The sequence below is a fragment of the Heptranchias perlo genome, chromosome 21 (genome assembly GCF_035084215.1).
Source record: "Heptranchias perlo isolate sHepPer1 chromosome 21, sHepPer1.hap1, whole genome shotgun sequence".
Taxonomy (NCBI): Eukaryota; Metazoa; Chordata; class Chondrichthyes; order Hexanchiformes; family Hexanchidae; genus Heptranchias; species Heptranchias perlo.
In genome coordinates this window covers 12,883,079-12,902,025 of record NC_090345.1, presented here as the reverse complement: position 1 = coordinate 12,902,025, position 18,947 = coordinate 12,883,079, and the positions used below count along the sequence as shown (strand labels likewise).

At 41.2% G+C, this 18,947-nt stretch overlaps 1 protein-coding gene across 1 annotated transcript in view; it reads right to left on the bottom strand.

The window, feature by feature from the left end:
- The window catches only part of mxi1 (max interactor 1, dimerization protein), a 44,725-nt gene that overhangs the window by 17,515 nt on the left and 8,263 nt on the right, over positions 1–18,947 (bottom strand). The gene's annotated exons all lie outside the window — the stretch shown is intronic.

Genomic DNA, 18,947 nt, shown 5'->3' with positions numbered 1-18,947 from the left:
GATGTTAAAAGCATCACATTTTTGACTCCCATACAGACATGCCACATCAGATCTCCTTGCTTCCAGGCCCCTGCGGTGACATTACTGACAGAGAAGAGTCCCACTGTACCTGGAGTGGCTGCAGTAATTGCAGTCGGGTCATGACTTTAGCCTGTCCTGGTAGCCATCCAGAACCACCTGGCCCTAGCAAAACACTCTGCTGGCTCAGTTTGCTTATAATGTCAAATCACTATTTTTATACTTGCATACATTGAGGCAGTACTTCGAACCCTAGATTTTCCTTTTTCTTTAAATTGACTGATAAATTTACAATTATAATCTCTAATATATACCATGCAGTCAGTGATAATTCCCCGCCAGGAAAAAAAAATCATATTACTACAGTACCTGTCACATGAAGCCATATACCTTCAGTTCTTACAACACTATCAGTTATTACACTTTCACCTACATTACGTTGCATCTACCACACAACTGTGCTCAGCATTCCGGTGGCATAACAGTAAAAAAAATTAGAAAATAATGTTTTACTTTTAACAAGCTACTCAGTATATGCATGTGGTATACACAATGAAGGCAGTAAGTTGAAGAAAATTGATTAAAAGTATGGTTCTGATCATAAAAGGCTTGTCTCTCACAATTTACAATACCATCACAACTTGCCAATTGAACCACAACCTTGTGATATATTCCCAGCCACCTATTACCCTATTATTTAAAATCTTGTTCTAAGATGGGGTCTGACCAAGACTCTGTACAATTGAAGTATCACTTCATCACTTTCGAATTCCAACCCCCTTGAGATAAAGACCAACATTCCATTAGCCTTTTGATCACTTTTTGTATCCATGCACTAGTTTTTAGTGATTCATGTACATGGACACCTAAATCCCCTTGCTCCACCACATCTCTTGGGGGTAGAAATCTGTCTGGGGAGGTAGTGATAAACAGGCAGTAACACATCGGCCACCTGTTACATGCCCACCTGATCTTCAGTTCTATTGAAATCGATGGGACTGAATAACAGGTGGGGAGTGTAACGGGCAGCAGAAACAATAATGCCCGCTTTGCACTACTGCCCCTGACAAACGTCTACCCCCCCCAAGTCTCTCACCATTAAGAAAATATTCTGATTTGTCTCTCTCAGATCCAAAGTGCATGACCTCATACTTCCCCACTTTGAACTCCATCTGCCATAGTTTTGCCCTCACTTTCAGTCTATCTATATCCCTTTGTAACATCCCTTTGTTAATGAGGTTACATAGGCAGTTTCCATTATAAATGTGGACATTGGAATTTATAATGGGAAAAGTTGACAAAGTGTGACAAAAACATGCAACAGGGAGTAAGGTTTTGTAGATAGGAAGTGCATGCAGTTGTCATTGGATGACATTACTGATTTCGACAATGTAACAGAGCTGAATCAGCATCAGATGACAATGATCAAGGATATCTATATGAATTGAGTTCCCTCATACAACTCATAAGCTCAGAAACTAGTCTAAGCTGTTCTCCTATTGATATTCATACATTTATAGTTTCAAAAAAATAGAACAGAAAAAACATTGAAATGTCAAAGTTGATCTCCAATTGTTTTTGCATGTATTCGTAGTTCATTATTTATCTACGTCCACAATTATCCACAATTTCCAGTCTTCCTGGACCATGCATAATACTAGACAAGAGGGCAGGCAACTTACTACCAGTCCTGCATTGCTCTTGAGCCAGTTACTTGGGAATGCACTAGAACAGCCCAGCAACAATTCCCCCTCAGCTCTTCCCCTCCATGGGGGAAGTGCCTGATCCCCACCGTGATCAAGCCAGGTGTGTGGGGACTATGCATTGGAACTGCAACACGCTATGCCACAGTATCAACTGAATTGGTCAATTTTTTTAAAAAGGGTTTCACATAATAAACTTTATTTTTTAATTGTTAATGAGTTGAATAAATTTTAAATTGTTGGCAATGGTGCTTTATTCCATCAAGGCTGGAGTCTGCTGTTCAAACAGTAGGTTTTATGTGAATTACAACAACTGTTCGAACAACCATATGTCACCGGGAGACAAGGGAATAAAATCAATACAATTTTGCAGCCTGATATAGGTACAGTAAGACAAACATTTGTACAGCACAAATGTAAACTTTTACAACACAGCTGATAACACTAGCTGGATTGCACCAAGAAAAAGTCAGTTTCAACAGAAATTAGCAACATTTTATTTTCATATAAATTTTTTCTTTACTGATTTACCCTTATATAACAAATTTCAAATCTAAACATAGCAAATAAAACACAACAGAACTCATGTGCTATGGAGTGGTGAGACTTTGTTTACATCCATTACCCTCCAATGAGGTGCTTTGTGGGTCTAGTTGCTTCCCCACAGGTAGGCAGGGAAAACTGGAGGAAGTCCCTCAAAGTTATTCCTCAAAACCACCCAGCAGCTGATTTTAAAACACCACTGGTTGAGGCCAGGGAGCATGACACTTTCCTGTCCTCTTGGCCTGGGATGGGTCATTGTGCAGGGAGACCCCAAAAACAAGGGGAGAAGCCAAAGTAAAACGGCATGAAAATACTACTAATCAATCTCCTGTGGCGTTGTGCACAGGGAAGGTATGGAGTAAAAAAAAGGGTAGGAGCAAGAAGAGAGAAACTCATTTGACCCAATTCAGTAATGTTGACATTACAAAATCAAACAACAACAACAACAACTTGTATTTATAGTACCTTTAATGTAGAAAAACATCCCAAAAAGCCAAAGGAGATAGCAGCAGCGATGACCAAAAGCTTGGTCAAAAAGTGGATTTTAAGAAGGGTCTTAAAGGAGAGGAAAGTGGAGAGGTGGAGAGTTTTACAAAGGGACTTCCAGAGTATGGGGCCGAGGCAGCTGAAGGCACAGCCGCCAATGGTGGGACGTAGCACTAGAGCAGTTTATGGAGATAGGGAGCAGTGAGACCATGGAGGGATTTAAACACCATGAAGAAAATTATTAATGTGAGGTGGTGTGGGACCAGGGACCAATGTAGGTCATCGAGGACAGGGGTGATGGGCATGTGGGACATGGTGCGCGGTAAGATAACAGCCAGCAGAGTTTTGGGTGAGTTGAAGTTTTTGGAGAGTGGAGGATGAGGCGTCAGCCAGGAGCGCAGTGGATTCAAGTTCGGGGATGACAAAGGCACAAATGAGAGTTTCAGCAGCAGTTATGCTGAAGTCGGGGCAGAAGCGGGTGATGTTATGGAACTAAACGCAAGCAGTCTTTATGAGGGAGAGGACATGGATTCGGAAAGAAAGAGCTTGCATTTATATAGCACCTTTCACGACCTCAGGACGTGCCAAAGCACTTTACAGCCAACTAAATACATTTGAAGTGTAGCTACTGTGTAATGTGGGGAAACACGGCAGCCAATTTGTGATCAGCAATGTCCCACGATCAACAATGAGATAATGACCAGATAATTTGTTTAAGTGATGTTTTAGCGCTAAATATTGGCCAGCACACCGGAGAGATTCTTCTGCTCTTCTTTGAATGGTACCGTGGGATCTTTTACGTCCATGTCAGACGATAAACAGGATCTCGGTTTAACAACACATCCGAAAGACGGCATCTCCAACTCAGTACTGCTTTGAAGTGTCAGCCTGGATTATGTGCTCAAGTCTAGAGTGGGGTTTGAGCCTTCTGACCCAGAGGCGAGAGAACTAACCACTGAACCAAGGCTAACACCGAAGTTCAGCTCGCAGCTGAATAGGATAGCGAGATTGCAACGGTGTGATACAGCCTGAGAGTGTGGCCAGGGGTGTAATGGATTTAGTGGCAAGAATACGGTGTTTGTGGTTGGGACCAAAGACGATGGCTTCAATCTTTGTTTAGCTGGAGGAATTGTGGCACGTCCAAGACTGGATGCTGGACAAGCAATCTGACAGCACAGAGGCAGTGGATGAGTTGAGAGAGGTGGTGAAGAGGTAGAACTGGGTGTCACCAGCAAATATGTGGAAGTTGACCACATGCCCTGCAGATGATGTCATCGAGGGGCAGCATGTAGATGAGACAGAGGACCTGGAACAGTCCCATGATGATTGTGCAGGGGTGAGAAGATAAGCCATTGTTAGAGATGTCCTGGCTACACTCAGATATGTAGCACAAGATTGTTACATGCAAAACCTGCACGGATTCTGTACTGAACACACAGTGATGGAATTGTAGGTTATATTTTGACTGGGAGAAGACTTTGGGTGAGTTTCAACATTATGCTTTTCTGAGTTGTTTTGTGCAGTGTCCCTTTAAAGATGTAGAATATCTACACAAAAGCTTTCGCTCAGTTTATACTTTGTTATAAAAGCCAAATTCAAACAATACCATACAGTGTAGTATAAATTACAATGAACTAAAGATATTGGTGTGAAATTTTACTTGCTCAGAGCCACGTTTCATATGGTAACTATTTAGCATGAAACTCTTAAGGCAACTTGCTTCTACATGAAGGGAACAGTAGCGTTGTGGTTATGTTACCGAACTAGCAATCCAGCGGTCTGAAATAATAATCTAGAGAACATGAGTTCAAATTCCACCATGGCAGTTTGAGAATTTGAATTCAGTTTTTAAAAAAAAAATCTAGAAATCAAAATCAGTAAAAGTGACCATGAAGCCGTTGGATTGCTGTAAAAGCCTTTAGGAAGGAAACCTGCCGACCTTGCCTGACCTATATGTGACTCCAGTCCCAAAGCAATGTGGTTGACTCTGAAGTGGCCTAGCAAGCCACTCAGTTGAAAGATGGATAATAAATGCCGGCGATGGCCACATCCCAAGAATAATTTTTTTTAATTGGCTATTTTTGTGATGAAGATGCCACAATGATACAAGCTATATCATTTTGCTGCATACAAAGTTGCAAGCAATTTGCAGTTAGCCACATCCCTGTAAATGTATAAAAAGTAGCTCTACATTATGTTCAACACTGAACCTGAACTCTACAAACCTAGGTTTTAGGTCCCTAATGCAATAAGCATTACAGATCTGTTTTAAAAATGTATAGCTACAGTGTTATAACTAGCAGTGCATCCAGCTCTGATATATGAAATAGTTGTCTGCTTGTAGGAAAATTTTAGGCTAATAAAAACTACGCTGTAAGGTAACACAGTGATTAAAGTGTTTAGAGTAGAACTAAATTAGGGAGTCAAATTGATTTTGTCAAAGTATTAAATACTACCACCTGCATTTCTTAGAAACCCACTGCGTTGGAATTTCTGATTAAAGCTGTAATGAAGTCTCTAAGCCTTAAGACTCCATTTGTTCCGCTGGAGTTTGAAGCAAAATATTGGCCTTTGAAACGCCTGTTCCGGCACATATCCGCCTCCACCAACAGTCACTTCAGCTTTGTTGTTCCAAGCAGGTGAAACTTCAAGCTAAATATCCCAGTTCAGTTCTATCATGGGCTAGGATTATGCTGCAGTTTCACAATTACAGTCTTCAGTATGATCATAAGAAGGTAGGAACAAGAAAATACTACAAGGCTCAAACAGCCCATCCCATTATTTAGATCTACCACAGATTATTTTAGCTCCTTCTTTGCTCAGTCAAACCTATATCCTTTCCTTTCTGGATTTTGGTACTTACTGTTTAATGTACTCTATACAGAATAGAAGAGCTGGATTCTAGCTTACAAAATAGGCCTTGCCACTACTCCTTTCCGAGCATCCCATCACTCCACTAATACACAATGTGGGGCGGGGTGGGAGAAACTAGATTCAGAAAGGTGTACTCAAATATGCTTCAGCTGGCAAAGATCAGACTCTGCTCATAAAGCTAAGCCCATAAAAGCTTAGCAGCATGCAGTCGCATTACACAAGCTACCCCTTCTCTAACAAGTGACACACTGTGGTTAACCCTTCAATTACAGTCACTTTTGAAATACAGATAGCTTTTAATGAAATGTAGAATATTGCAAAACTGGCTTTATGGAAACAAAAAGAACTGAGCATTTTTACAGTATTTTCTAAATAAAATTAAAAGCTGTTTATATTTCTTGTATCCAAGTCATTGCCATAATCTTCAAGTATTATTAGAATACAGAAATAAACAGCTACCATTTGAAACCCAATTTTTCTTCGGTTCAGTGGAGGTTGTAATTATTTCAACTACGGTACAGTAATTCCTGAACAATTGGTCTCAGACCACAATGACATTTGACCTAGAAAACTTGGTTCATTTATATGCCCCAGAAGAAGTGATACAGCATCATGCCTTATTTACACTGCAGGGATGAGCAGCAGCACTGAACTGAGCATGCATATGACCTGTACATTTGTGATTTTACCATTCTAGCAATGCATTTGCTAGAAGGTAATATCCTGGAAGAAGGTAGTACAAACCAGTAATAATAAAATCACACTGCTGACCTCTATAGGCAGGCTGAGAGCTCAGTCCCCAGGCAGTCAGAAACAAATGTCTGCTCCATCAGCAAGCACCACCAACAGCTGTCATTTACATTAACTGCCAACAGCAGCTAATCCTCCACATGTCCAACTCCATGACACTGTTCTCTCATGGTTCTACTCCTACTTGTTGCATTAAGGACACTACATTGCCTCCAATGTCTTCTCCTCCCATGCCTGCAGTCAGCTTTGGTGTACTCCTCCTCTTTGTCTTTTACGTGCTACCCCTTGGCAACATCATCCACAAGCATGGGGTCAGCTTTCATATGTACACTGACAGCATTCAGTTCCACTTTTCCCCCTCATCCAACAAACCTAGTGCTTGTCACTCTCTCCAACATCCATCCAACACTAAGACCAGGATAAGCCAAAATCTCCTCCAGCTAAACCTCAGCAGAACTGAAGTCATTCTCTGTGGCTCCTGCAGTTCCAGCCTCTACTCTATCAGCCTTCCTAGATGCCATCTCAGGTCAACCCCAGGGGTTTGGAACATTGACATCTTGCTTGACTTGACCTCAGCTTCCTCCCTCAAATTCGATCAGTCACCCAGACCACATTCTTTCACCTCTGTCAGCTTCTGCCCCATCTCCTTGCCCTCTGCCAGCAAAAGCCTAATCCATACCTTTATTCCCTTGATGCTGGACTTCTCCAGTGCTTTCCTTGCTGGCCTCCCCACTACTGCCCTCCATAAACTACAAATGATCCAAAACTCTAGCCTGTATTCACCACATCCCTATCACACTCTTTACCTGCCAAGCTTAAATGGTTCCCTGTGCCTCAGAGAATTAACTTTTAGAGATTCTTATCCTCAAATCCACATATAGCTTCATCTCTCCCTACTATCGTGATCTCCTCCAACCATGTTATGCATGTTCCCTTTGCTCCTCTGACACCGGCCTAATTCTTGTTCCTCACTCCCTCAGCAACATCATTAGCCCACTTTTAACCAATAAGCCCGACTCTCTGGACCTCCTATCAGCACCTCTGCCTTGTTACCTGCCTCCCTGTTTCAAAAGCCTCATCTATAACCATGCTCTTGGCCCATTCCAACCCCACCCCTCAATTTCTCCCACCTAATCAGCGTCCACTCATTGTCCTCCACCCTGTAAAGCTCTAAGACATCTCTTTATGCATAAGAAATGCTTTAGAAACATAAGTTGTTGTTGTCCTGAAATTAGCCACTGTGCTGTGTGCGAAAGTAGCTAGCAGCGACCCTCTTTCTCACCTGCTTTCATTCCCTTTGTGGAACAATCTGACTTCTACTCAGTATTTCCTCAACTCAGTACAGCTGAGACTGGTATACTATCACCCACAGTAGTCCTTTCAAAACCTATGGTTAATCACAACTGTTAAATATTTGCCAGACCTTCAAATGTGCCTCAAAACATTATGAGCATGCTATTTTCAACATATTTCAATAGTTTCTAAATTTGCATATTTAACTCAAATGCAAATCAAATTTCATGAATGCTATTTGAGGACAGGAGATGGAAACTATACAAGGTCAGCAGGAACTAAAAAAAACTTTTTAAAGGGGCACTGTTGTCATCAATTTCTATCTTGGAGGCAATATCTGGCCAATTGAGGAATATCCAGCATCACCATACAACTGTGACCTTTTCCAGCAACAAATAATCTTCTTGAAGTTTCTAAGCTGTGATTTAGATTATAATTTTCAAATTATTCACAAAGATTTGGTATGCATGGGCACGCTGCTATTTGGTTTCCAATGTGTAACTGCACAATCGCAATGATCTGAAATAATTTTATTTTGTACCAAAGGAGACAAATTGTTTTTACTCTACCATTCATCCAGGTATTAATTGTGCATACTAAGTTCTGAATGTCAGAGGATTTTCAAAATCCACCTCAGGAATCCTGTAAGAAAAGAGGAGTCCAGCAAAGGAATAAGGTGCAGAACTTCTCACATACACTTTTTGAACAGCATACAAACCCAGATTCGTCCCCAGTTTATTTCCTTCCCTTTTGGTTTCTCCAGGCTCCACGCCAACTTACAGCCAAAAGGAAAGGTGGCATATGATCCCAAGCCTCTGCTAATGGCACTTAGAATGTCCAATGATTGTGCAGTAATAATAATTGTTGGTTTATAGATCTGGTTCCATCAGGAAAAACATTATCAAGCCAGAGTCATGGCTATCATTTTTATTAACAAAGCCAGGAAATGGAATTGCAGAATATCTTTTCTCCCCCCCAACAACGAACATGTTGCTACAATTTCTTAGCTAAAATGATTTAAAACAGCTCAAAATAACATTTTTGATGAATGATGCATTTAAGAACTAAACTAGAAGTATGGTACATTTAATGCTAAACTAAAATATATAAATTATATATATCGCACTGGCTCGGCAGCTAAGAGGCAAGTGTGCGGATTCAAGGCCTCTAGAGGACAGCAATCCAACCTGCCAACTATGCACGAAATTGATGGATTATTCAAGTTGTGTTGTTCTGGTGTACCAAAATACCCACTTTAAGATTTATAAGAGGAAGTGATATGGGCTAAGTTGCTTGTTATGTTTGTACCACAATGACCACATCCTGGAAATAACTATACACATTGAGAGCTGCTTAGTTATTTCTTCTCTATGCCTCACCTAGACTTGCAAAATTAGAATGAAGACTTTAAGACAGCTCTTTGAAAAACAAATGTAAAACACTTGCACAATCATACTTAAGGCCAAATAATGTTACTCCAATGTCCTACTCATACCTCCTTATCCTGAGGTAATGACTCATGCTGAGGTATAAATTGCCAGGTATGAGCACTGGCAATCCTCTAGTACCTTGCCCATTTGGCCATTCTTCAAGTGCGAGCTTGGACTACAAGTATTGATGTTCTATTAGACTATGGGAACACCACAGCTGAGCCAACTGCTCTCCTGGTTTTCATATAAGCACACTTCCAGCAGGGGTCAGTGGGTAACGATCAGGAGCGGAACCCTAGCCAACTTGACAGTTCTTCTCAATATGTACCTCTGAAGTTGGTTTCTGACAAATTATGAAAATTTGTTGCAGTCTCACTTCTATTTCCCTTGGTCTAAATCTGCATCTTCCAATTCCACCCCCTCCCCACCGCCCCCCCCCAAGCTGGAAACTCATATACCCCCGTGGTCTTCCCACAATCCTGACCATCCCCGTCAACTCCAGTCTCTATTATAATTTACTATGACAGCATCATGGTATCAGTGTGGCAACAAGAGTTTCAACTCACAGCAACAAGCTCTCCTCAAAAGCTAACAGACTTTACTTTGTTACACACAAAGATAATTTTAAAAAAGGTAGCATTTTTTATTAACACAAAGACAGTCTCATATACAGAAACTAACTTTCAACTACGCTCGCACCCCAATGGAAGTTGTTGAGCATTCAATTCCCAAGCTGAAAAGTATACGTTCAAGTTCCAATGCTATCCATCACTTAATGTAGCTGCCTTAGTTGCACAAGTTAATGTCAAATTATGAGCCAGGCTGCTTAATCATGTGTTGTGTAGCAGTCTGACCTTTTTTCATTTCAGGGTAGGAAAAACAGACATCGATGTGCTCACTTGTTCAAGTCACAGTGTTTACTAAACCAGTCATAAAGCAGCACCAACAGGATTTATTGAGGAAATCAAATCTCAAGCTGTCCTACCCTCTCAGCTGAAAAATATTTGGTGGTGAGTATTGTAGAAAAGGGGTCCCTTTCAAAATAACTCAGTAAATCCTGATGAGAAGCTCAAGGAGTAGCTCCAAAGCTTTCTGTGGAGTTCATTTTTTAAACTGAGAAACCAAGGAAAAGGGCAAGGCTTGTAGGCTAGAACACTACCAAGGTTGAAAAAAGCAAAGAGAAGAAAGCTATGGTAAATCAGGAAATAATGACTAAGTGACGCCAAGCTTAGGTTTTAAAAACCTTGAGATTGTAAAAGGAAGGTCAGCCTGAGGGACGTATGAAGTTCCAGAGTTTTGAGATCCTGGAAAAAATGTTAGTTTTTGTCATATGTTTATACACTGAATTTTCTTTTCTTGTGCTGGACCAACCTGCCCTCCTGACCAAAGTAGGGTAAATATTGAAGGAGAAAATATTTTATTTATCAATTCAAATACAATGCTAACCGTAATCAATTAGTATTAGCTGCTAAATCTACAGGAAATGTTGTTTTTCAGGGATAGGTCCCATTCTACCCCCCACTACCCCACCTTTTATCCCAGCAATGGACAGGGGCAGAGCACCAGAAGTGCGCTGCTCCTGTTCAGGCCCAGGGGCACCAGGATTTCCTGTCATGAACCATTAACATGGCCTGAGAGCACTCCTGATGTTGGCTCGCCTCCTGACAGGGCCTAGTGCTGACAGAAGGTGTAGGAAATTAAAGCACAGCTGCAGGCCTCTCAGGCAGATTTTAGACAGATTCAAATGGGAGTGCACCCAATTTTCCCAGATCAGCTCATAAGCATATCTTCAGATGCGGATTCAGGCAGGTTTAGTAATAGGAAAGGAAAATTACATGTAAATCGAATTTAATAGGATGGGGATAATTCAAGAGGAGTCTCACAATAGGGAGGCAAAAATTCTGAAAGACTTTGGAAGGGCCTTAAATGGCACCTCAATCCATTAGCAGTCTTTGCCAAGACTGATAGGGCAGGAGATTGAGACAGATAAAAAGGAAGGAAAAGGAAACCTAAGGTGCAGCCATGAGCTTGCAGCCCAGCACCCAAACCTGTTTATGGCTGAAGTCCAGGTGGTGCTGCATAATAACCACGGGAAAGTGAAGCCACAGCTGACCGTTACTGTCAATGCAAACCACCGCATCTACCTCACTGATGACTCCACAGTCATTGCCAACAACAGCTTACATTTATCTTGTGTCTTCAACACAGCAATCATCCTACGACATTTCACAGTTCAATGTCTTACCCAAGCAGAAGGGAAAATTAGGGAAGATGGCTGAAGGCGTGGTCAAAAAAGCAAGTATAAGGAGGCTTTTTAAGTTGGGAACTCAATTAAAAACAAATGGATTGGTGATAAATTAGTTTTATCCAACATACCAGGAAGCAATACCCAGTCTACTCACTCACCTGGAGTTAAATAATAACAATAAGGAGCAATGCCACCCCAGTCTTTTTAACAAACAAACTGACAATAAAACTTGCCAAAAAACTGAAATATAGTTTTTTTAATTGATCCCCAAAGAATGCACTGCATAATTAAATTATGAGCAATTTTGTATTGCATTAATGGATTCGGTCAAAGGAAACATCATAATGGACCAGCAAAAATAGCTGTCACAAAACAAATTAGCAGCTTGCAAAACTAAAGCAGTCTCTCCCACCTCTTTTAAAATGTTATTAAGTCTCCTTTTAGTATTCCCTTTATTACTCATCAGTAAACATTCAAGGGGCTGTATATGCAAATAATTTCCAACCTTCTGCCACAACGCTCTACAACAAACCATTGGTAGATACACAAGGGCACTGTTGAAACAATTCCCCCTTAGTGTTCCGCTATAACTTCTAGACCAGCTCAAGTTGGAAACTTGATGTGCCAGTTGTGATGTATTATACACTGTAGAAGTCTCCTCACCAGTCTCGCTGCCAGTTCATATACCATGAGAGCCCAGAGAGCTGAGAACATACAGGCAGTGAGGTATTGTGTACGATGTTTGCTTGTTGCAGCCCATCAGGTCCTTACAAAGGCTGGAGTTTCCCATTGTGCACTTGGCAGACCATGATTTTCCTGTTCATTAAAATGAATGGAAGCAAAATCTTCTGATATTCTGAGTATGCCTCAGTATTTGCAAACATTTTTTCCAAAGATTACCATGATGCTTGGTTATTTATACATAGCCTTCATCAAAGCATAACAACTATAATTAAACACACAAAAGGTGTTAGAAATAGCTCTTCCAAAGGTCCAGTGACTAAAGGGACCAACAGGTATAATACAATTCCATACAGATAAGAAGATCCCAAGTTTGATTCCCAGTCTGTGCCTAGTTAGCCAATTTCAGGCATGTAGTAGTTGGGGTGCTACAATTGATCGAAATTTTCCTTGGCTATGGTACTCCTCTGTATCACTATCCAAATATACCTGCTGGGAAGTATGTATGTGGACATTGGGGGAAAGTTGACTGTGTATTTCCTCCACTGTCAAACAGTGGCCTGCCAACAGTCACTATCTAGGCTCAAGAATGGTTGCACTTATAAAGTACCAGAGGGCTGCCAATGCCTTTGAATCAAATCTAACAAGAGTCAGCTTCAGGAGAGAAAGGTATGAGAAACATATCCATCTGTTAGGCTCTATCTTCCGCTCAATAAGGAATGTATCTTGGAATCACTATTCATACAGCAGAAAACTCAAAAAAAATTGGCAGATAAAAATGGAATTAAATTCATTTTTTTGCCAACTCATTTTAGTAATAACTTCCTGTGCCTAAAGACGTTTACCTATGCAAGGAAAATGGTTCAAGCCCCATTCCCGGACCTAAGCACATAATCTAAGCTGACACTTCAGTGCAGTACTGAGAGAGTGCTGCACAATCAGAGCTGCTCTCTTTCAGATGAGAGGGTAAACCAAGGCTCCAATCTGTCTGCTAAGGTGAACATAAAAAATCCCATGGCACTATTCAAAAAAGAGCTGTTCTAGTGTCCTAGCCAACATTTATTCCTCAATAAACACCACCAAAACAGATGAACTGATCAATTACCTCAGTGTTGTTTGTAAGACCTTGCTATGCACAAAGTGGCTGCCATGTTTGCCTACATAATAGCAGTGATAAAAAGACAGTAATTCATCGGCTGTGAAGGGGTATCCTGAGGCTGCGAAAGGTGCTATATAAATGTAAGTTCTTTTTATCCCATCTGTGAGCCAATGAAGTTTCAGCCCAATTCTGTATTTTTTTTTTACAATGCCTTTTCAGCTCAGATCACTTGTATTAAAGTTATCTGTTCATGATCATCAAGGTAAGAGGTGTCCCTGCATTTTCAACTGTGCATACCCAGTGTTAGAGTTAAGCCCAACATGGCAAGATGCAGGATGACCTTTCCACCACTCTGCCCTAACAATGTGTTTTAACTCCAACCTGAGAAAAGCACCCACTTCTGCACCTGTTAGTTAGAATGTTCCCTTTCTCCTACAATAGACATTTTTGGAACGTAATTGCCAATCTAATGCTAATTTGTGTTGTATTATGAGTAAATTTGTGCCAACGTCACCTATTCCCTTCCTCATTTAATCTCCTAACAGAAAATGCTACACACACACTCCTGATTACCAGTTAAATCAAGGAAAACTCTAGAACACTTATTACCAGTTAAATCAATGAAAACTCTAGAATACTAATCCATTTCCATCTCCACTAGTCAACCTTGGCTTGCTGCCCTCCACAACAGTGCTGATTTTCACCTACAGATCTAAATCAGTTCTAAATCAGTTAGAACTGTTGATAATCCCACCTGAATGGTCAAGTGCAAAAAACACTCAATTCTCTGGTCTAAGCTAATTTGTAAGGAATCTTACAACACCAGGTTATAGTCCAACAGTTTTATTTGAAAATCACAAGCTTTCGGAGGCTTTCTCCTTCGTCAGGTGAAATGTGGATTGTCCCACACAGTGAATTTTCCAGAATTTTTGTCCCTCCCATTGTTACACTCTTTAATTATTCGTTTTTCCCCTTTAGATTTAACTCAAATGCAATTTTCCTTTCCCACCGCCAGTCCATCACCGGCATCTCCACATCATAAGCTAATTTGAATATTCACAACTGTAGGTGCAGACTAGGTCCAGGAAAGACATTAGTGGTGGGAGAGGAAAATTGCATTTGAGTTAAATCTAAAGGGGAAAAACGAATAATTAAACAGTGTAACAATGGGAGGGACAAAAATTCTGGAAAATTCACTGTGTGGGATAATCCACATAGATCAGCATTGCAGCATGCCTGCAAGGAGATGCAGCCAAGCTTCAGGCCAAAGCTGACTTTTACTGTCCCTGCATGTGCCAGCCCTATGTTGCAAGGTTGCCAAGGGAATCCTTGCAGCAGATAGAACAGCTCTGCATCTGCCTTTCTGATGACACTGAGAAAACAACGCCCCACATTATGAAAGCTTAAGTGATGGCAGTAAAAGAAAGCAAAAGAAATTGCCAAGGGCTCAGAAAAGGGCTAAAAACACAACTATCCTTGGGCCTTTTAAAGGTCTGTCCCAACCATCCTCCAGTTTTCCTTGGCATGCCAGGGACTTGGCATCCAGCACACCTGCCAGTCAAAAAATGGATTGCCCATTTCCCATCCTTTTGCATATGCTAATAAAGCTGTCATCTGCCTCAAACAGGAGCTTCCAACGCCTCTTCAGACCAGACTGGAAAATAGAGTGGGGCTGTTTTTTTTCAGCAGGACTGCTTGTTATCTCATTTTATGGTCTAATTCTCCCCATTTGCACCCAACATTAAAGTTGATCCCAACAATTTCTCATTTTCTCCCCAAGCAACACACAATCCATTGTATCCCTTGGAGTACTTCATCATCTCAATCTATACCTATCCCTTTAAACTCCAATCTGATTGCCAAACAGATATAAAAAGGGCTTTTTGAAGGAATTAACCACGATTGTGTTATCTCTATTTCTCCAATCTCTAAGTCTCAGATAAATTTTACCAATATTGTGCCCACAATTGGTTCAATGTATTTTTGCTCAAATTTAGTAGAGCTGATTTTAACTTCCAGTGGGGATGGATGGCATTTCCGTCCAGGAGTGTGAATCGGAGGCCCAACAGAATTGTTTGAATCCCGTTAGTCGGCCGATTAGCCGTTTCCGTGGGAAAGCAGCAGCTAGCCGGCAGGGAAGGAGGAAAATCAGGTGACCCAGAGGCCATCTGCCGACATCAGAAGGCGGCCCCTGGCAATAAGGCAAGTCCAGGAAGTGGGATGTTTGAAGGGTCTCGCAGCTGATGTCGGAGTGGGTGGGGAAAGGTGTCTGGGACAGCAGTGGCCTGGAGTTACCTTGTGGGGTCCAGAAGAACACTCCTGTTCATCCAGACCCCACTAAGAAGCTTTTTTTAAAAAAGAGCACATGGAATTGGAGTCAACCTATTGATTTGGATAGGGAACTGGTTAGGAGGTAGGAGACAGAGAGTAGGGATAATGGATATGTACTCAAATTGGCAGAATGTGACTAGTGATGTCCCCCAGGCATCTCTACTGGGGCCACAGCTTTTCATTATATTTATAAACGGAACAGAGAGCTGTATATCTAAGTTTGCTGACGACACTAAGTTAGGTGGCATAGTAAATAGTGTAGATGGGAGCAGAAAGTTGCAAAGGGACTGACAGGCTAAGTGAGTGGCAAAACTGTGTCAGATTTCAATGTGGGAAAGTGTGAGGTCATCCACTTTGGACCCAAGAAAGATAATCAGAGTATTTTCTAAAAGGCAAGAATCTAGGAACTGTGAATGAGCAGAGAGATTTAGGGGTCCAAATACAGGAATCACTAAAAGCTAGTGGGCAAGCACAAAAAATAATAAAAAAGGTTAATGGAATGTTGGCCTTTATCTCCAGAGGGCCGGAATACAAAGGGGTAAAGGGGTGGAAGTTATGTTACAGCTGTACAGAGCTCTGGTTAGACCCCATCTGGAGTACTGCATTCAGTTCTGGGCATCACACCTCAGGAAGAATACATTGGCCTTGGAGATGGTGGACCGCAGATTGACCATAATGATACCGGGGCTAAAAGGGCTAAATTATGAGGCCAGGTTGCATAGATTAGGGTTGTATTCCCTTGAATATAGAAGAATAAGGGGTGATCTAATAGAAGTGTTTAAGGTTATTAAAGGATTTGATAGAGTAGATAGAGAGAAACTATTTCCTTTGGGAGAGTCCAGAACAAGGAGGCATAACCTTAAAATTAGAGCTTGGCCTTTCAGGGGTGATGTTAGAAAGCACTTCTTCACACAAAGGGTAGTGGAAAATCATAGAATAGAATTATAGAATGGTTACAGCACGGAAGGAGGCCATTCGGCCCATCGAGTCCATGCCGGCTCTCTGCAAGAGCAATCCAGCTAGTCCCACTCCCCCGTCCTTTTCCCACAGCCCTGTAAATCTTTTCTCTTCAAGTTCTTATCCAATTCCCTTTTGAAGGCCATGATTGAATCTGCCTGAATCAATCTGGAACTCTCTCCCTAAAAAGCTCCTGAGGCTAAGACAATTGAAAATGTCAAAACTGAGATTGATAGATTTTTGTTAGGCAAGGGTATTAAGGGTTACAGAACCAAGGCGGGTAGATGGAGCTAAGATACAGATCAGCCATGATCTAACTGAATGACGGAACAGGCTCAAGGGGCAGAATGGCCTATTCCTGTTCCTATGTTCCTTAATGGACCTCGCTGGCTTCCCAACAGGTTTACCTGACAGGGCAGCTGCCCTGCTCAGGAGCCAGTTGAAATTCCATCAGGGTTCCATGTGCGTCATGGAACCCCAATATGCATTTATTAATGAGACGCCCATAGGAGTATGATGGGAGCCGCAATGACTGCCAAAACCAGGAGTATTAAAATTGCAGATCGGCGGGAACGGAGCGGGAAATGGAGCCAATTGGGGAGAGTTAAAATCATCCCTACTGTGTTATACAATGATAGCGCATATGTTCACACTCAGGATAGCCCACATGGCGGGTTCCTGGTCTTGACCAGATTGTGAGACGGGAGCACCAAGCAGAGTTAAGCTACTTCCCCAAGCACAGTGATAAAATGGAGAGCAAGTAATCCTCCACGTTATTAATGCACAGGGCTACTTTCTTGCAACCTGCTTGAGTGTGACTAAGGCACTCTACAACAAGGTTGCCTGCCCATGTTCTCAATATTCTTGTAATTATAATAATCTAATGATGACATTTTTAATTTACTGAAGTCACACACCCCTGTTTACAGCTATCTGTACTTTTTCATGGACACAGAGAGGAAACAGAGGTAAACTACTTAAAACAAAGGTAGGTAACTATAACCTTTCCGAAACTTGATTACTGCAATACTCCCTGTTATGTATTCTCTACCTGGTTTCAGTGGTTAAAAAAATACCCAGGCTAACTGACAATAGGCAGTTACCAATATGCTGAGAGAAGGTCATCATTCTTTGTAACCCATCATCCTTTTATTTGGTTGAGTACTGATTGCAGTTACAAACTGCTCTTTTCTTTGTTTCAATTGCCAGATCAAATAGCATAGACTTCTCTACTTAGAAATGACAATGAAGCTCTGTACTGGAGCTACAAATTGGACTAATTGCATCTCAGACAGCTAGACCATCACTTTACAGCAGTCCTGAAAATGACTTATCCAAGGTGTAAAGTCATTAACATATATATGTAAATAAATTTTGCACCGACTCAAGTGGATCATTTGGGAGTGTGGTGGTTAGGGATTTTGCACCTGTAATGGTGAACTGACCCTAAGTGGTAAGGAGAATAATCATACCCAGTGTATATGAGCCAGGCTTAGGACTTAAACGAGATGAAATATAGCACTGGAAAAAGACATGCAGCCTCAACCCAGACACACATCAGAACACAGTACCAATCATGTCAAACCATTAACCATTCCATCCTCTGCACAACGTAGGACAACATAAAATAACTATCAATTTTAGTGACACAATAGGGCTGATTTTAACTTTGGGCGGTGGCTGAAAACGGGCACTAGTAGATCGGCTGCCCGTTATACACCCCACTCATTTTTCCTTTCCATTGAAGTCAGGCAGAGTGTATAATAGGTGACTGATCCACTACACCCATTTTCCGCCACTGCAGAAAGTTAAAATCAGCCCTATTGTATTTTAGCTGCGAATTACAGAAAATAAATCACTCATCAGGAGTTATGTGACATATGTAACTCAATGTTTTATTCCAGGATGTATGCTGCAATTTATCTATCAATTTTTCTCCCTCCCCTCGTATCTGTCTTTATTGTAATGTGAAACTGGTTATTTTCTACATAAAAATATTTTCATTTTTATAAAAACAACTGGCCCATGAAAATATAATTATAGTGAAAATACCCAACTACAAAGTGTATTCTGGGATGTGGAGGTTGATCCATGATTTTAAATTTAGAGTGCAAATAAGGAACCCCTCCCCAAATGTTTATTGTATGCAATTAAGCAGTTCTACAACATCTTCACTGCAACAAAATATTTAAACATTGGATAATCTTAAAGAATATAAATAAATGTCATCGCAAGGGAGTGAGTGATGCAATCACTATTAGAAGATAATTCACACAGCAGGTGATTTTTCACTAAATTAGAAAAGCCAAGCAGACCGGGTGGCAGTCGTTTAGTACATTGCCTTTTCACTTCCAGGACACAGTTCAAATCCCATGCTGACTAACTGGATGAAAGTCTCCTCCTTCTGTGGTTGTATTGGTACTAACTGAAATGCAATTGGACAGCCTCAAACCAGTACTGAACAGGCATGAGTCCTCAACACAAAAGTGCCAATAGTGAGCAATAATTGAAAATCACACTCAGAGGCCAGAAGA